General features: G+C 40.5%; 1 long non-coding RNA gene across 1 annotated transcript; it reads right to left on the bottom strand.

The window, feature by feature from the left end:
- Nucleotides 1-5335: 5335 nt before the first annotated feature.
- LOC127555398 (uncharacterized) lies at nucleotides 5336-14383 on the bottom strand. The gene is made up of 2 exons (XR_007952208.1): nucleotides 6232-14383; nucleotides 5336-5480 (listed from the first exon to the last, which is right to left on the bottom strand). It is a non-coding gene; the product is annotated as an uncharacterized LOC127555398 (long non-coding RNA).
- Between the last annotated feature and the right edge of the window lie 5786 nt (nucleotides 14384-20169).

The following is a 20169-nucleotide window of genomic DNA, read 5'->3' as shown; positions in this document are numbered from 1 at the left end:
TAAACTGGCCCATTGTCGGTTTTTATGGTATTAAGAACTTTGTGAAAGGAGAAGCAACAATACAAATGTTTAATGACCAAAGGAATGTTCTCATGGGAGGCCACTGTGGCCCAAAGGAATCTAGAAAAGGGTCAGTACAAACCTGGATGGCCACAAGGCCCACATGTGTCATATCCATTTGCCACAAATCACTGGGAAATAAGCCCTGGGGATTAACTCCTCTGGGTGGAGGAGGGAGAAACTGAACACACTGAACACACTGCTTCCCCATCTGTCGGGCTTGTTCCCAGGTGAGGCCATAAAAGCGACACAGAGAATTACCAGGTAAGTGGAGAAATTCATGGGCATGTTCAGGGGGTGTGGCGACCGTGAGAAGGGAGCACTGTAAAGCATCAAAGAAATAGGAATAAGGGCATGAGCCCTTAACCACTGAATTTGTCCAACCGGTTTCCGAAATAGGTTCAGAGTATTCACCTTGTCTAAGTGTGAGTTAGGTACCTGATTAGTCACTGCAGAAGTCCCCATGCGGAGCCCCAGGTAAATGATGGGATAGTTATATGGGATCTTTTCTGGGGCTGCCACAGTCCATGTGGAGCGAGAATGCTCATGGTCTCCTTGAGCAGGGCAGAGAGATCGTTCCCACTGCTCACTGATAACAGTATAGCATCCATGTAGTGCAGGATCATGGCATGAAGCCACGCCCTCCTATTTGGCTCTAGCACTTGCCCTATATACCCCTGACACCAGGTGGGACTACAACACATCCCTTGGGGAGAACTTTCCTTTGGTAGCGCAGATCAGGCCCTGCATTGTTTATAGAGGGAATGGCAAAAGCAAATCTTTTCTTACCTCTGGGGCCAGAGGGATGGAGAAGAAACAGTCTTGGATGTCTGTTACTGTAACTGGCCCGCCGGGGGGTACTAGGTTAGGAGATGGCGTGCCAGACTGTAGGGCTCCCATAGGTTCAATAGTAGCATTAACAGCCCTAAGGTACATTAGCATTCCGAATTTCCCAGATTTTTTCTCTATGATAAACATAGGGCTATTCCATGGGCTGGACGTTGGTTCTATACGTCCGGCCTTCAACTGTTGTTGCATAATTTCACGTAAGGCTTGGGCTTCGTCCACTGAGAAAGGCCATGGGGGCTCCCAAACCGGGGTGTCAGATTTCCATGTTAATGGTGTGGGCGCGATATGAAAGGTGGTACCCAAACCCCCAAGGACCCCAATTAAAAATTCTGTGGGGGGCGTATATAAACTGAGACCCCACAAGCCTTCAATATGTCCCTGCCCCATACCTGAGACCTGCGATCACCAGGGGTCGGAATATCCTGTTTGTCTGCAAACTGCCAGGGCAGGTCTTCTGCTGCAACCCCTTTAGATACAGCAGCTGTGAGGGCACCCGTTCGCAAGGCACTGGAGCCGACATTCTCACATCTCTTTCTCATCTCTTCCAGGCCAGGCTCCCCATCTACAGTGAGCATGGCCTTCTGGCAGTTACTATTAGCATTCTGCAGCCAATTTCTGTATAAGGAGGCTGGAGGCTTCTCTGCCCACTGAGCTCTCAACAGCCTCTTGTAGGTGGGCCACAGAATCAGGGAAAGGTTCATCTGGGCCCTGTTTAATCCTAGTCATGGAGGGCCTCTGCTTTCCAGAAGCTTGAATTTTGCTAAATGCTCTTTGGGCACATTGGGACACAGCTGCATATCCTGCTGCACCATACTACATTGATCCTCATTTCTTTCATACCTTCCAGCTTTCTGTATTATTTGTCCTAAACTTGTCTGGGAATCTGCAAAGCCTTCACAAAGGGGCACAGAGGGAATGGACGGGAGACATATCTCCTCAGGGAAGGCGGGGGAGGAGGGAGAAGGCCATGCCTCGGAGACGGAGGTGACCTTCCCTCTGTTCCCTTTCTCCTCCCTCCTCTTATCACTGTCCTTTTTCTCAAGGTCATAGGTCTCTCTGTTTACTTTCTCATTACTCATCTTATCCCTACCTCCTCCTTTTCCATCATAGCCACTTCCTGCTTCTTCCTTTTTCACCACATCCATCTCCTTCATCTTCCTGTTTATTTCCTGATTCTTTCCCACAGCTAACTTCCTCTGGCTCCATTTTATGGGCACGGCTGGTCCTGGTGAGTGCTGGTTTAAGACCCTCATTTGTTTTATGACTCTCCCTTTGCACTTCATTATCTACCTTTAAGGGATTGCGGCTTGCACCTCTTAAAGTGCCCCCAATCACTTGCTGCTGTTCCTGGATGGCTCCTGGAGTTTCCTTATCATAGGAAGCCATCTGACTACCTACTACCTCCCACTTTTAAAAATCCATTTCCAATCCTGCTTGCTTTAGTATTCTATAAGCTTCTTTCCCTAGTACCTCCTGGTCTGGGACCCTCACAACAATTTGTCCCATTTCCTAACTTTCTACTCACCAGAGCAGAGTTCTGTCTCTCTTCCCACCTGTAGGCCTGCTCCAAGAGGAGGTCCTAGCCAAAACTGTCCCCATCGGGTGCCACTTGTTACGCCCCTATGACTACTCTAACCTGGTAGCTCCCCTTTGAGCTACTCTTAATGCCATTTTTTCGACGGCACGGCTAGGCCCCACTTACCCAGATCCCACAGAGACAGACCACCAGGAGGTAGGAGTGAAGCGAAAGAGAACTTTATTCTTAGATAGCACATATTTATACCCCCCTGAAGATCTGGGGGAAGGGAGGAGGTCCTCTAGAAATCAGGTATAATGGGATTGGTCCAAGAAGAGGAAGGGAGGTGTGCTAGGCTTTGCGAGCACTAAGGAGGGAGATGTGGTACCTGGGGTCAGACACTGCCTCCATCCCTCAGGCCCTCCCACATGCCTTGGACTGCATCCCTTGCTTCTGCAAACCCTTACAATTAGCTTTCCTGGAAATTGGAGTGAAAGGGCTAAACTCTAGGTTACTTAGCACCTTTTACTATAGACAAAGAATCTTTTGCTCTTAGCTTTTCTCTTATACTTTTCTTTGGCATTTGATATTGTTAGATGGGCCATCAGCATTCTTACAGGCAGCCCACAGATGGGACCTCGTGTGGAATAGAGAGAGATAAGGTGAAGAACTTACAGGAATGTATGAATTCTTTTTCTGTATTTTATTTTCATTATTTCTATGTTTCCCCTATGACCTGTATAATATATGCAGGCCCAGAGGTACTTGAGCCTTGGCCAACTAGAAACATATTTACTTAACTTGAGCTCATTTGACATTTATTGGTATTTGATATTTATCGATATTTAATTTATTAGCTGGACCACTGTCTGCTTGATTAAGCCTGAAGGCCTGATTTTCTGTTTCCTAAAAATCAGGAGATTTCAGGGAAACAAACCTTCTATTCCAATCTCTCCGAATAGCAACAACCAATTAGATGCCTCCCCCTTCCCTTCTCAATGCTCTCTTACTTGTGATGTAATCTCTTCTATAAAAGCTGTGTATCTTTACTACTTCTCTAGCCCTCCTATCATGAGCTTTTTCTTTCTTATCTTGTGATAGAACAGCTATCCTCTGGAGGTTTTTAATAAACAAATTTTCTGCCTATTACTGAGTGATCTCTGAATAGTCATTTTGGGTAAGGATCTTCTACATCCCTCACAACCTGATGCATTCTCTGCAAAAGGCCCATTTCTGAATGTCGTCATCTCAACCCTGGATGGCACCCCAGTTTTAATCCACTCCCAAGATCTGTTTTCTCTAACTTTGGATTCTCAACTGCCCTTCAGTTGGGAGAATATGGAACAACTGCCTGAGGACAGCTGAACAGGACAAACATCCCTTAGATGCCCTGCTGCCATTTTCAGACCCCACACCTCACGCCTCACCTCCTGGCATGAACCCCCCAAAATCTCTACAACCCTTGCCAGCTCAAAGCAGTTACATGAAGAAGAGACCTTTGCCCCTTTACTCCAAATGCACTGCTTGAGGGGGGAATGAAGAGGGAACCCTGAAACTCTAAAAATCCTTGAAGGAGAAAATCTCCTTCAACTCTGCCTCAATGAGGGAGCCTGCAGGGAAACAAGACAGTTTAATTGTTATCTAGGTGGGGTCGGTTCAGTCCTGAAACTCATTGAATTTTATTCAAATTCAGCTCAAGCTGAAACTCAGCTTGTAGGACTCTACTCATGAGCCCCCTTCAGCTGGCAGCCAAAGCTCCTATTATAAAAGAGTCAATCTAAAATCCTCTCTTTGCAGAGGTTCCGAACATGCCAGCTATGCCATGCTTGGGATGCCAAGGGTCTCTGCCCACTGGAATATTCTTTTCCAGAGCCATCCTCTCTTTACCCTCACCTATTTCCCCCACCAGACTTTATGCCTCTTTGTCAGGATTTCTAACCTTACTTCCCAATCCCTATAATAAACCTCTTTTATCAATCTAGGTTTTCGGGTCTGTAAATTCCTTTACAGAGAACCTCTGAGCCACTAGAAGGGGGTTCCCCCAAACTCCCTACCTTTGTGCTGAATCCCAAGGGGATGTAAGGGAGCCAAACCTCTCCCTTTGATTCCCTGAACCCTGAACCTGCCATTAGATCTTATCATTTAATTCCCTGATCACCAGAAACCCTAATCTCATTTTGGTTCCCTAAATCTACACCTTATCAGCCTCAGCTTTCTTATCTGTTAAATGAGCTGAAAGAGGAAAGACAAACTACTGCATCTTTGCCAAGAAAACCCCAAATGGAGTCACAGAGACTGGGACCGACTGAAACGACTTAACAGCAACAATACCCACTAACTCCCTCACCGGTGTAGGAGCAGTTGTGTGTGTCCAGCACCAATTATAATTACAATTACAAAGTTTGTAAATTCCAAAATTCACAGGGGAGTAAATGACTTCTATGTAAGGGCTAGAAGTGTCCGTGGTACAAAAGGAGGAAATGGGTTTGGGCCCTCCGCACTTTTCCTGTGTTCAAGTAGGCTGTGCAAGAGTGTTCCCAGATCACAATTTCCTCTAGTTTGGTTGAGCAGGTGCCAAAAATCAAGTGAAGTTTAAACAATGAGTTGCTGAGGCTAATTTTGCACAATGGGACTGTCTGCTCCAGTGTTTAGGGAATTGACCAAGGTTTTTCCAGCTATTTGAGCCAATGCCTTTGTTAAAGAACCAATTGAGTTAATTGTTCAGGGGAAATGTCAGGGCTTTTGAGACAGTGATAGCTTAGTCACTCAGTGGTTCCTCTAGAACCCTGAAGCTAGGAGAGCCAGTCTCTCTTCGCAGGACAGAGGGGTCACACAGGCAGTGCAGACTTGGGGGAGTGAGAATAAAGCGTTGTGACAAATACACAAACCTCAGTGAAGAAACCACACAGCTTGTGGAGGAAAGTTTTATTTTGTTTCTTGGTTACTGAATTGTTTTTGTGTCACATTCAAAGAAGCGATGTTGCAATGGCTCCTCCAACTGCTAAACCCACTCCTGCCAGGGCTACATTTACCCCAGTTAACAGTCCAGATGAACCTGGAAGAAGGAAGAGGATGGGGCTAACTGAGGTGAGAAAAGAACTAGATCTTGTGTCCTTAGGCAGGTCACTTCCCAGTGAGTTGCAATTTGCCCGCTAATATCAAGGGGTTGGTAGATAAGGCTCCTTCGGGCTCTCAAGTTTGGTGACATCCACAACACGGTCCCAAGTGCACATACAGACACATGGGAGACCACAGAGGAAGGAAACAAGAAACGAGGACTGCAGAGCTCCAGGTGGGGAAGGGGTGAATAGTCCTGTGGGAAACTGGCCAATTTTCTGTCTCTTCCTCTTCCCTCTGCTAAGAGCAATTTCCTCTTTTGTCTTTTTGACATAGCTAGGTAGGGATAGTCATGCACAAACAAGCTCTCCCCTCTCCTCCCTTCTCTCTCTCTCCCTCTTTCTCCTCTCTCTTGTCTCTCTGTCTCTGTCTCTCTGTCTCTTCCTCTTTCTCTTCTCTTGTCTCTCTGTCTGTGTCTGTCTCTCTCTCTCCACCTCTTTCTCCTCTCTCTTGTCTCTCTGTCTCTGTCTGTCTGCGTCTGCCTCTCTCTCTCTACCTCTTTCTCCTCTCTCTTGTCTCTGTCTCTCTCTACCCTTTTGGTTTCTCTTTCTCCTCTGTCTTTCTCTTTCTCTCTCCTCTGTCTCTGTCTCTGTCTCTCTCTCTCTCTCTTGCACACACATACCCTGAAGGGCAAAGCAAGTCCTGAGCTATTCTTTCTTTCCCTCTTACACTCCTCAGCCCTCACTCACCCACAGTTTGCAGCAGAGCCACCAAGCTACACTGGCAGCAGCCGGGGCTGGCATCATCTCTGCTGCCTGGGAACCAGCAACAATGCCAACCCCAGTGAAGTCCATGGCTCCCAGGACCACAAGCACTGAGCCCAGATCAACTCCTAGAAGGATAAGAAATTTTTCATAAAAAAAAAAAAAAGGTCAAAAGTGTGGGTCAGATAAAGGATGATACTATAAGTAAATCAGGAGACTATCAAGGGTAATTTACTTGTCAGATTTTTGGAGAAGGAAGGAATTTATGGCCAAAGAAGAACTAGAGAATGTTATCAAATGCAAAATGGATGATTTTGATACATTAAATGAATAAGCTTTTGCATAAACAAAACCAATGCAACCAAGGAAAATAGAAAAATGGAAAACACCTTTTACAGCCAGTGTTTTCTGATAAAAGCCTCATTTCTAAAATATACAGAGAATTGAGTCAAATTTATAAGAATGCAAATCATTCTCAATTGATAAATGGTCAAAGGATGTAAATAGACAATTTTCAGATGAAGAATTTAAAGCCATTTCTAATCATATGAAAAATGCTCTAAACCACTATTGATGAGAGAAATGCAAAGATTAGCTAAGATAATACATACTTGAAGGGATTTGGGAAAACTGCAACTCTAATGCATTGTTGGTAGAGTTGTGTGAACTGATCCAACCATTCTAGAGAGCAATATGGAACTAGGCCCAAAGGTCTATCAAACTGTGCATATCCTTTGACCCAGTAGTGTTTCTACTGGGCTTATAGCCCAAAGAGATACTAAAGAAGGGAAAGGGATCCACATGTGCAAAATGCTTGTGGCAGCCCTGTTTGTAGTGACAAGGAACTGGAAATTGTGTGGATGCCCATCTGTTAAGAGATGGCTGAACAAGTTATGGAATATGAATGTAATGGAATATTATTGTTCGTAATAAATGATGAGCAGGATGATTTCAGAAAAACCTAGAGAGATTTACATGAAGTGAGTCTGAGTGAAGTGAGCAGAACCAGGAGAACATTATACTCAGTAAAAGCGAGATTAGTGATGATTAACTATGATGAACTTGGCTCTTCAACAGTGTGGTGACTCAAAGCAATTCCAATAGACTTGAGATGGAAAATGCTATCCACATTCAGAGCAAGAACTATAAGAATGAATGTGGATCAAAGTACAGTATTTTTATGATTTTTTGTTTGTTTTCTTTTACATGTTTTTCCCCCCTTTGGGCTGATTTTTCTTGCACAATGTGACAAATATGGAAATATGTCTAAAAGAACCGCACATATTTAACCTATGTCAAATTGCTGGCTGTCTTGGAGAAGAGGAGGTAAGGGAAGGAGGGAGAAAAATTTGGAACACGAAATCTTACAGTATCAAAGCACAGAGGAGCACTAGACAATGCAGCTAAGGGTGATTAGGGACTCTTCGTTGGTAAAGACCACAGAGAAGACCAGGAGAGCAGTGACTACATCTTTCTCAGGATCACAGCACATTGAAAAAACCCAAAATTTGCAAACCTCCAGAACTAGCTCTGAAAACAATAAAATGAAAAAGCCTGAAGCTTTTGACAATGAATCCCCACTTCCAGGTAAGCAGAGCCCAACTTTAACATAAAGTTCAAAATTAAGAAACAGGTTGGGAATATGAGCAAGCAACAATAAAAAAAAGAATTTGACTATTAAAAACTACTGTGGTGGCCAGGAAGACCAAGACATAAGCCCAGAAGAAGACAACAATGTGAAAATAGCTATCAAAAAAAGCCTCAAAGAAAAATGCTAATTGGATCCCAGTCCGATAAGAATTCCTAGAAGAGTTAAAGAATACAGTCAGTGGGGAAACTCTGGGTGAGGTTTAAGACCCTTCAGCCTGGAGGGAACTTGCTGACAATATCTGCAATCAATTCTAAAGTTTTGAGAATTTGAGAGCACTGTCGTATCATTTTTTCTGACTTTGTCCTATGTGAATTCTCCATATAATAGTCCTTTTGGCAAGTGTACACACTGTGGCTAACCCAATGTAGCTGCATGCTTTGCAGCAGAGTTTGAATGCTTAACAGCTTAGTTCAAGCAAGAACTTCAATATTTGCTATCTTATCCTGCCAGGTGATGTTCAGAATTTTCCTAAGACAATTCAAATGTAAGTGGATTAATTTTTCTGGCATGGCACTTATATAATATACAGATTTCCCAGACATGTTACAATGAGCTCAGCACAATGGCTTCGTAGACCTTCATTTTAGTAGTAAGTCTAATTTGGTTGGTTAGTCTATTAGTTTGGAGCCTTTTAAACACTGTACTAATTCTGGCAATGAGTGTGTCTATCTCATCAATATGGATAGCCCTAAGATAAGTAAACTAATCCACACCATTCAGAACTTTTCCATTTGCTGTAACTAATGGTTCCACATATGATGTATCTGTATTTTCTTGGTGTCTTGTGGGCCAAAATTAGCACAAATAGCAGAAAATCAACCCATATTTTGTTGTATCTCAGCTTTTGAAGTTGCACTGAGTGCACAACCATCTGCAAACCAACATTCCCTCCACTTTAGTCTTAGCTTGTAGCCTTTTCAAGTTGAACTTTTTATCAGTACAGTAGCTGAGCTTGATGCTGTGTGGGAGGCATTAGACAACACGGCTGAAAACATCATGCTAAAAAGTATGGGAACAAGCACACTGCCTTGCTTCAATCCATTGGTGACTTGGGAAAGCTCAAGAACATTGTCCATTATCCAGAACTGGGGCAAATATGCCTGAAATTGATATACAATACTGATGAATTTTTCTGGACAACCAAAATTTTAACATAATTTTCCATAAGCCCTCACATTTGACAGTATCAAAGGCCTTGGTCAGATCTACAAATGTTGTGTACCTTAGACTTAATTAGTGTACTACATACATCAGAAAATGGCTGGTAGAGTATAGAGATTGTCTGTACATTATATTGTCCAATGATTCTGGAAAACAATTTGAAGCTATTACCGAAAGGGCTATAAAATTGTGCGTATTTTTTGACTCAGCAATACCATTACTAAGTGTGTATTCTAGAGAGATCAAGGACAAAGGAAAAAAACTTATTTGTACAAAAATATTTATGGAGATATTTTTGTAGTGTCAAAGAATTGGAAATTACATGAATGCCCATAAACTGGGAAATGGTTGAACAAATTGTGGCATATGATTGTGATAGCACATCATTGTGCTAGAAGCAATGAAGGGGAGTTTCATGGCAAGATCTATATGAACTGATGCAAAATGATATAAGAAACAGGAAATGACGGGCATGGTAACAACAATGTTGTAATGAAGATCAACTGTGAAGAACTTGATTATTCTGATCAATATGATGATCCAAGACAATTCCAAAGGCCTCATGATAGAAAAATGCTATCTGTCTCCAAAGAAGGAACTGATAACATTCTGAGTACAAATTAAAGCATAACATTCTCTTATTTTTCTTGCTTTAAAAAAGTATATGGCTAATATGAAAATGTTTTGCATAACTTCACAGATATAATTGAAATCATATTGCTTGGTTTCGCGATGGGTGGAGGAGGGGATTGGAGGGAAGGAGATCATTTAGAACTCAAAATTTCAAAAGAAAATGTCAAAAATAAAGAAAAACATTTACACAGAAAAAAATAAATGAGAATTAGGTTTCTATCTTCCTCTACTTGTTTCTAATATTTTCTGTTCCCCATCTTTCTCTTTTGGATAATATTTTGTCCCTTCAGTTATTTTTGTTTAATCTTTGACAATTCTATTTCCTCTGGCTCTCTTCCTCTCACTCCATACCTTCCTCCCCAGTACACTTCTCATTACTCTTTCCTTTAGTTTTAGAGTTTTTCTTACTACTTTTTCTTTATTCTTTATGGTATTTAAAATTTCTTTTATTTGAGAAAAAAATCTCCCATTCTCTCTTCCCCTTAAAACTTTTGTTAGTTTTAAATGTTCATTTTCTGTACCTTTTTTCCAACAAGAATTTATTTCCCTCATTTACTTCATTATTTCTCTTTTTTTACTGTCTATTCTAGATTTTTATTATTTGATTCATGGCCCTTATTTTTAATTTCTTTCATCTTTATATTACTCATGGAATTAAAACTTCTAAAGGATCCATTTTGAGGTCCCTTTTCTTTTCTTTTCTTTTTTTTTTTAATAACTTTTTATTGATAAAACCCATGCCAGGGTAATTTTTTTTACAGCATTATCCCTTGCATTCACTTCTGTTCCGATTTTTCCCCTCCCTCCCTCCACCCCCTCCCCTAGATGGCAAGCAGTCCTTTACATATTGAATAGGTTACAGTATATCCTAGATACAATATATGTGTGCAGAACCGAACAGTTTTCTTGTTGCACAGGGAGAATTGAATTCAGAAAGTAGAAATAACCTGGGAAGAAAAACAAAAATGCAAGCAGTTTATATTTATTTCCCAGTGTTCTTTCTTTGGGTGTGGCTGCTTCTGTCCATCTTTGATCTGAATTAACTCTCTTTATCGAAGAGATCCACTTCCATCAGAATATATTTGAGGTCCCTCTTCTAAACAGTTTCTATGTTATTGTCTTGTAGAGGTTCCTTTTTTTCTCTGTCATGCTTCACTCTTAGAAATGCCTATTCTTGCAGGTAATAGAGTATTGCCTCATTGTACGAATTTAATTATATCTCTAATTGTGCTGACCTCTCTGATTTCCCCTATGATTCCCACTTACCCTAATTTATTCTCTTTGGGTCCAGATTTTCCCACTCATTCCAGAGGATGACAATTTTCTCCAGGAACTTGGTCAGTCTAAATCCCTAAATAGTTAATCCATTGTTAAGGTCCCCAACTCCACTTAAATGTAGCTAGGTGATACAGTGGATGGACCAGGCTGGGAGTCAGGAAGACTGATCTTTCTAAACTCAAATCAGCCTCAGATGCTCACTAGCTGAGCAAGTCATTTAACATCATTTGCCTCAGTTTCCTTATCTGTAAAATGATCTGGAGAAAGAAATGGCTCCAGTATCTCTGCTCCAAATGGGATAATCAATAGTAGGACATGAGTGAACAATAACTACATTTCCATTTGTCTCCTTCCACTGGAGCATTTTTTAGCACTACCCTTTTCCACCAATGAAACAGGATTTTTTTTCTTTTCTTTCCTTCTTTTTAGTTCTTTCCTTTGTGTCCCTTACCCATTCGGTGGGTTCTCTTCTTCCTAAAAATTACAAGACTGTTTCATTGTTAATCTTTCACTTATGGCATATCCCATATTTCCCTCTAGCTTCCTCCTTCTCTCTCTCCTTTTATGTGCCTTCTCAATTTTTCAACTCAGTACAACAAAAAACTTGGATTCCCCTATAGATACAGTATTATGAGACTTAGTTCATGATGTTTCAGGGTTTCTTTACCTCACTTGTATTGGATTTTGAATTTCACTTTTGTTTCCTTCTGTACTTTTAGAAAGAATTCCCTGTATTATTTTTTTATTCTTATTCTTAATACCATAGTTGTCTTTCTCTTTTTAGTTGTTGGTGGGGTTTTTTGGGGGGAGAGGGGTTGGTTCTAGGGCAATTAATTTTGTTATCTGTGACATTACCAGTTGCTATATTTTTAAAAATAATTTTTTTCTTTTTTTAAATAGCTTTTTATTTACAAGTTATCTGCATGGGTAATTTTACAGCATTGACAACTGCCCAACCTTTTGTTCCAATTTTCCCCCTCCTTCCCCCCATCCCTTCCCCCCGATGGCAGGTTGACCAACACATGTTAAATATTTAAAGTATAAATTAAATACAATATAAGCATATATGTCCAAATAATTATTTTGCTGCACAAAAAGAATTGGACTTTGAAATAGTGTACTATTAGCCTGTGAAGGAAATAAAAAATGTAGGCGGACAAAAATATAGGGATTGGGAATTCTATGTAATGGTTCATAGTCATTTCCCAGAGTTCTTTCCCTAGGTGTAGCTGGTTCAATTCATTACTGCTCTATTGGAACTGATTGGTTCATCTCATTGCTGAAGAGAGCCACGTCCATCAGAATTGATCATCATATAGTATTGTTGTTGAAATATATAATGATCTCCTGGTCCTGCTCATTTCACTCAGCATCAGTTCATGTAAGTCTCTCTAGGCCTTTCTGAAATCATCCTGCTGGTCATTTCTTACAGAACAATAATATTCCATAACATTCATATACCACAATTTATTCAGCCATTCTCCAACTGATGAGTATCCATTCAGTTTCCAGTTTCTGGCCACTACAAACAGGGCTGCTACAAACATTTTGGCACATACAGGTCCCTTTCCCTTCTTTAGTATCTCTTTGGGGTATAAGCCCAGTCGAAACACTGCTGGATCAAAGGGTATGCACAGTTTGATAACTTTTTGAGCATAGTTCCAAATTGCTCTCCAGAATGACTGGATGTGTTCATAGTTCCACCAACAATGTATCAGTGTCCCTGTTTTCCCACATCCCCTCCAACATTCCGCATTATCTTTCCCTGTCATTCTAGCCAATCAGACAGGTGTGTAGTGGTATCTCAGAGTTGTCTTAATTTGCATTTCTCTGATTAATAATGACTTGGAGCATCTTTCCATATGGCTAGAAATAGTATCAATTTCTTCGTCTGAGAATTGTTCATATCCTTTGACCATTTATCAATTGGAGGATTAAAAATAATTTTTATTGGTGTTTTGTTTCACCATAATATCTCCTCATGTTCTTTCGCCAACCTTTGAGAACCATCTCATATGACAAAATTTTGTTTTGCTTTTGTTTTTAGAGGAAAAAATGAATTCAGCACAACTGATTCATACATTTAAGAAATTCCCAAAACTTATACAATGTTTAACAATTGTGGACCTCAGGTGAGGTTATTTCTCTTTCCTAATTTTCTGCTCTCTAAAGTGTTTGCAAAGAACAATTTGTTCATGTCTGATTTTCTTTGTAGGAATGCTTCATAAGTATCTAACTCTTCTATTGATTGTACTTTTATTTTTTCATTGATGATTAGGCTTGTTTGCAGGTTATGTCCCCTTGATTTGCTTCTAAAATTCCTTTGCTCTCTCCTTCCTCATCTTCACCTCCTGACTTCTTCAATGTCTAGTTAGAATCTAACCAATCTACAAGAAGCCTTTCGCAGTCCTCAATCTTTATGGTCCACATCTGAGATTATCTCCAATGAATCTTTATATCTTATTTGTAAATAGTTGTTTGCATGTTGCTTCCTTCATTAGAATATGAGCTTGAGAATATGTACTGTTTTATTTTGAGGTTTTTTGCTTGTTTTTATATACCCTGTACTTAACACAATATTATACATATATTAGGAACTTAATTATTGTTGGTTTGATACTAATTTGAAAAGTAGTTGCTTTCTACTTCATATTCATCATATTTGAAAAGATGATAAAAACAGGAAATGAGCAGTGTTGGGAGTACCACTAGTATACTCTTGACACAGCTGTGAATTGGTTCAGCCATTCTGGAAAGTGAGTTGGAATTATGCTCAAAAATCTACTAAACTGCATATCCTTTGACTTGCCCTAAAAGAGGAAATACCTATATAACTATTACTATGTATCCATATATTTAAATATTACTAGATTTATATGCCAAAGACAAAAGAAGACCTATATATACAAAAGTATTGTAGCAGCTTTTTCATAGTCGTCCCAAATTGGAAACAAGGGAGTTACCAACCATTGAAGAATTGATCAATAAATTACAGCATATATGTTGGAATACGGAATTTTTTTTTTGGCAAGGCAATTGGAGTTAAGTGGCTTGCCCAGGGTCACACAGCGCGTGTTAAGTGCCTGAGGCCAGATTTGGACTCAGGTCCTCCTGACTCCAGGGAAAGTGCTCTATCCACTGCATCATCTAGATTCTAGAAGATGGAAATATTGTTTATACCACTAAGAAATGATGAAACAGAAAGACTCAGAGGAACCTAAGAAGACATCTATGAATTGCTGCAGAAGGAAATAAGTAAAAGAATGATTTATATAATGATAACTTTATAGAGAAAAATAATTTTGAAGTATTTAGAACTCTGATCAATGCAATCATCAATCATGAGTCCAGACAGCTAAAGATAAAATCTACTTCCTATCATTAAGATGATGGATTTAAAATGCAGGAGATGTGGAAATTTGTTTTAATGAAGTATATATATGTGTGTATATATATGTATATATATATATATACATATATACATATATATACACACATATATATGCATACATACACACACACACATATATATATATATTTGTTATATTTTATTTTGAAAATTGTTTAATTTGGGCAAGGATGGATGAGTGGGAGAGGGAAATGTGGGAAGAAATTATACTTGTACATATAAGTAAATAAAAAAGAAATAAAAAGAGTAGGTACTTGCCTATTATTGGAATCTACTTACTATTGAACCAAGGATATCAAATTATACAATAATTTTTAAAACAGTTGCCTCATATGAAATGGGAGATAGCTGTCTCACAAGACAGGTAGAACCCAAGTGGCTTGTATTTGAAAACTTTAAAATGGCGATTCAACATTATGCTCACTCATGTCTCTTAGCTGTTAGTACTCTTCCAAAATAGGTGGTCATTCCATGGGAGGCTGAGGCCTTTAAACCTATCCCTAACTTTCAGCTTCCTCCAGTAGCCCAAAGGGCCCTTACCTTGGAGGATCTGGCCTCAGGACCAGTACAGAAATCTTGCTGATCTCTCTCTGATATATACAATTAGTTTTGGAGCATGTCATCACTCCATAATATGTCCTCTAAACAATCAGATCAAGGCCATTAGGAGAACAGTCTAAATTGGGTCTCTCACCAATTTGGCCACAGGGGTGGAGAAGGGGCTGGGTGAAATACCATTTTGCCTACTGGGGTTCGCCATACCAATAAAGATATCCTACAATTAAGTGGGAGTCACTCCATCTTGCTCTGCTGCTCAGAAGCATTTCTGTGAGGCAATGACAGGAACCATATTGATCCTCATTGAGTACCCTTTCCATATTATAACTAAACAAACCTACTTTTGCTAACTATCGAATAACTAGTCCCTTATTTCACTGAAATTTCAAACCCAAGTTACCAATCTAGCCTGTTACATAAGTGAAAGATTTTTGAAGAATGAGGTAAGGACTGAGCAGATTATAGGAAAATGGACAATGAGTCATTTGATTGGGGGAAATTAGAGAAGGAAGGATATAAATGATTAATGGGTTAGCTCTTAGAAAAAGGGAGTGAGATCAAGGGTACAAGTTGACAAGTCAACTGGATTGAGGCAGTCCAATAAGAGGGATTGGGAAAAGCTCCCTGTAGAGGAGCTTTTATCTGGGGGCTTGAAGCTTAAAGTATGGATAAGGGAGACATTTTCAGGATGGGGGACATTTGGGAGATTGAGGTTCTTGTATGAGCAATAGCAAGGAGAGCAGTGTCACTATATCACAGTGATGGTGATGGTGGGTGGTTACTGTAAGGTGTGTAAAAAAACTGGAAAAATGATATTTTATATTTGATCCTGGAGGTGATGGGGAGTTTATTGAATAGAAAAGGAATATGGTTAGACTTGGTGTTTTAGGAAGATCAATGATGGATGAGCAGAGAATGGACTAGAGTGGGAGTAGACTGGAGGAAGAGAGACCAACCTGCAGAATATTATAATAATCCAAGTTTAAAGTGCTGACCATTCTGGAGTAGGGGCAATAGTGGAGTAGAGAGAGGGGAGTATATTTGAGCAATACTATGAAGATATAATCAACAGGCACTGGACAAGAAAGGAGATGTGAGGGAGAGAGTGAGATAAGAGTTAAGGAATTAAAAATGACATTTAGATTGCCAGCTGGGCAAGTGAAAAGATGGTGATGTCTCCAAAAGTAATGAAGTTAGAAAGAGATGAGGGGTTAGAGTGGGAGATGAGGTGGGAAGGGGAAGTAAAGAGTTCAGTTTTGGACATGTTGAGTTTAAGATTTCTACAGGACATCCAGTTTGAGGTATTCATAAGGTAGCTGAAAAAAGGAGGCAATATCAGTGTTAAGTCATCACATACAGATGGTAATTAGATCAATGGCAGCTGTTGAGATCAGGAGTGAAATAGAGGTAAAAGAGAGCCTAGGATAAGAACCCTGTGGAGGAAGGTACACATGGACAGTAGCCATGACCTGGATGATGATCCAGCACATGAGACAGAGGAATGGTCGGATACTTAGGAGAAAAATCAGGACAGATGTCATGAAAACTTAAGAGAAGACAGTATCAAGGACAAGAAGGTTACTGACAGTATCAAAGACTGCAGAGAGGTCAAGAAAGCTGAAGATTAAGAAAAGATTAGAATCGGCAATTAAGAGGTCATTATTTGAATAAGATCAGATGCTGGACTTGGATAAATTTCTGCAAATAGGAAAGATAGAAATATTATTTCATGGTAGAAACTTTCCTGTGGATTAGATCTTTTCTAGTTCCTCTTCCTATTTCCTTTCTCATTAGTCATGAAATAGCCAGTTTGGAATCTAGCCCTCCCACTCTTCTGGATGCTTCATGCCCAATAGTTCTTTCCTTAAGGCAAGATGCTGTGCATAGAGGCATAACACTCTCTCAGAAGTGGACTCTCTGAACACTAAGGGCATAGATTATGCCCTTTTTGAGGTCCTTATTTCTTACTAGAGAGTCATCCCTTCCCCACAGTGAATTGAGATTTCCCTCTTTCTGTTGTAGCTTCTTTTCTTCTTGAAATCCCAGGAGTTATTTTCCCATCATTGTTTACCATTGCCTTCATTAGGACACACTATAAATTCTTCACTATACTGTTTCATCTTCCCTCTAAGTAAAGCCCTATAATCCTGCAGAGGAGTCTAATGTAAAATATTGATTAACCTGGAATGGGATGCACTGTGGGGGTATAGTCCATGATAATTCAGGCCTATTTCTTCACCATCACTTCTATTAAAACTGTATTTTCATCCTTATTTTGTGTACTTTTAGAACTGGGTCTCTTAATGGTTTCTTTGTTATTTTTTGTTATCTAAGCCCATAGATAGCTCATATCCCTTTAAAAATCTAGATGGGGGCAATTTATTTAATTACTTCTTTTCCTTAGTAGTTTATTCCTTGGGTTTTAAGTGCCTAAGGTCTTGTGGAGTATGCGCCTCCTGGCTTAATAACAACATATCTCATTTGCATAAAACTCTCATTAGTGGAGACTAATGTCTTGCTCTTCCACCTCTCTGACAAGGACAAAAGTGGGCGGCATTAGGGGGAAAAAAAATCTTCTGGCTTGCAGGCTCAAGAGAAAGCAGATATGGTCACAGATTCTCTTTTGGGAGAGGTGCCTGAAGAGAAACCAGGGCTCTGGGAAGAAGTCAACACATTGACTATCTCAGGATAATGTCTCCCATGGCCAGAAAGTGCATGCCCTCATGTCCCTTTCTTGGAATCTCAGCTCAACAATCACCTTTTTCAAGATCTTTTCTTGAAGATCTACTCCCCCTTTTCTCTCATCGTGTCTCCCAATATTTCTCTACTTTTTAATACACCCTATATTTATTTGTACAAATGTCAGTTCCTTGAGACAAGGACTGTTTCACTTTTTGTCTATAGCCTCAGCGCCCAGTACACTGGCTGGTACAGAGTAGGCAATGGAAGTTTGGGTCATGGGAAGCTTGATTTGAACCCCTCAGTTGGTAGACATCAGGTCCCCACTGGCCAGATCGAACCCAAGAGTCAAAGCCAGCTGTACTTCCCAATGTTTAAATACACTAAAGAGCTCACACAGAGTTTGAACTCAATTCTGGGTTAGGTTTTAGACTTGTAGCTGTGGTAAAGCTCTGATGATCCCAGTCACCCTCCTGGGTGGATTTTGTTCCATTGAGCCTCAAGTTCCAGTAGGACATTCAAGTTAGATAAAAACACAGGCCAAACCTGGCAAGGTGAAATGGGATCAATTTTAAGTCTCAAGTTACATAAAAAGTACAAAATACAGGATGGGGGGGGGGGGGGAGAAGAGGGATTATAGCTAAAGAATAAATAATAATGTGCTGGTGTACTGCAGAGGTTGTATCCAAATATAACGTTCTCATCTCACACAGAGCCTCATTTTATATGTTTTTCTATGACCTATTCTTTTATCTCACTGCAACCACAAACTGTCATATCCTTGATGCTGTCATCACACCCAAGAACTAGACATCCGTGTTCATGAATTTTGAAATGTCTAGTCCTAATGTGTTGTTGTTGCACTTCTTCCTCTACCTGCTACCCCTCTAAAACCCGTTCTTCCTTCCTGCCACGACTTCTGATGTTGCTCAGTTCTCTCCTAGACCACTAGCCCCTTCTTCATCGTGACCCCTTGGTGAACTAGCTGAAACTTTGGATCACTCCCAACCCCTTTTTGCTCCCACCCATGTGCTGCTCAACAAAGTTGGATTCACAAAACTGGGCTGACCAGGTTCATTACAAGTTTATGTCACATGATCTCAACTAAAACCTAATTATGGCAAGGGAATCCTTTTATACCTCCTCAAAGGGCTGACTATCCTATCTCATTCACCACCAAGACTTCAAATCTTTCCATTTCCCCTCCAACCTCCCATGGGTCCCCCTTCTCTCTGTTGAGAGCCCTGCCTCATACTCTTGACAAATGTGCAGCCTTTTGTCAGGAGCTCCCTCTACTTCCTCATCTCATTTCACTCCTGCATCCTCCACCACTATGCCTTCCCTCACTCATCTCTGGAAAGGTGGCCCTTCTTCCCGAGGCTAATCCTTGCCCACTGGCAGCTTCTTTCTTTTCTTATTCCATTCTCTCACTTAGCTTCAATCCCATTGCCTACAAACACAGTGTCGCAGTGCACCTGGTGCTCGAATAGAGTCAGGAAGAGTTGGCACGCAGCTACCAGCTGGGTGACTCTGGCTAGGGCACTTCACCTGTTTGCCTCCATTTCCTCTTCAGGAAATGACAAAATACTCTATAGTATCTCCACTAAGAAACCCCAATGGGGTCAAAGAGTGTGACAAGATTGATAAGCGCACATCTTCCCCTGTCCTCAAAAAACACATCCTTTTATCACAATCATCCCATCTTTGCTCGAAGTCACCTCTGATAGAGAGCTCCACCTCCTTTCTTCTCTATCAGCTGCGATCTAACCTCATCATTCAACCAGCTCTCTACAAAGTTACAACGATCTCAATTGCCAAATTCAATGCTTTTTTCTTAGTGTTCATCATTCCTGACCTCTCTGCAACCTTGGATACAATCTGCTCTGCTCTTCTTGAATACTCTCTTCTATGTTTTCTGAACTCTCCTGTCTCTCGGCTCTCTTCCCATACCTGTCTTCATCCAGGTAATGTCTGCTGACTGTCGATATTGCACAAGAATCTGTCCTGGACCCTCTTCTCTGTCTAAATTCCTTTGCTTGACCTCAAGCACTCCCATGGTTGCAATTAACTCTATTTTGATGATTTCCAAATTTACTTATGTAGAGCTTACTTTTTTTTTTTTTTTGATTGAATTCTAGTCGCTATTCGCCACTACCTATTAAGTCATCTTAAACATGTTCAAAACTGATTTCATTTATACCTCTATCTTCTCCCTTCCAAATTTCTCTATTATTGTTAAGAGCACTATCTTCCCAGGAGGCTCTCAGACTTGGTGTCATCCTTAATTCCTCACAATTTCAGCCCCTTCAATCTCCCCTACCCCCACAGCCCTTTCCCATATCCTCCTGGTTCACCTGCCTGCCACAATTTTCTTCCCCTTTGTCTGTCCTTCAGCTGCCAAAGTGATTTTCCTAAAGTGTTTAAGTCCAACCAAGTCATTCCCATAAGATTATCACATCCAAGATCAAATATAAAATCCTGTTGGGCACTCAAAAGCCTTTCATAACCTAACCCCCCTCCCTCTCAGCACTTACACTCCATCAGGTACTCTAGC

Source organism: Antechinus flavipes, chromosome 3 (genome assembly GCF_016432865.1).
Source record: "Antechinus flavipes isolate AdamAnt ecotype Samford, QLD, Australia chromosome 3, AdamAnt_v2, whole genome shotgun sequence".
Classification (NCBI taxonomy): Eukaryota; Metazoa; Chordata; class Mammalia; order Dasyuromorphia; family Dasyuridae; genus Antechinus; species Antechinus flavipes.
Note: the sequence above shows the minus strand (reverse complement) of the source record. Positions and strands in the feature narration are given on the sequence as shown.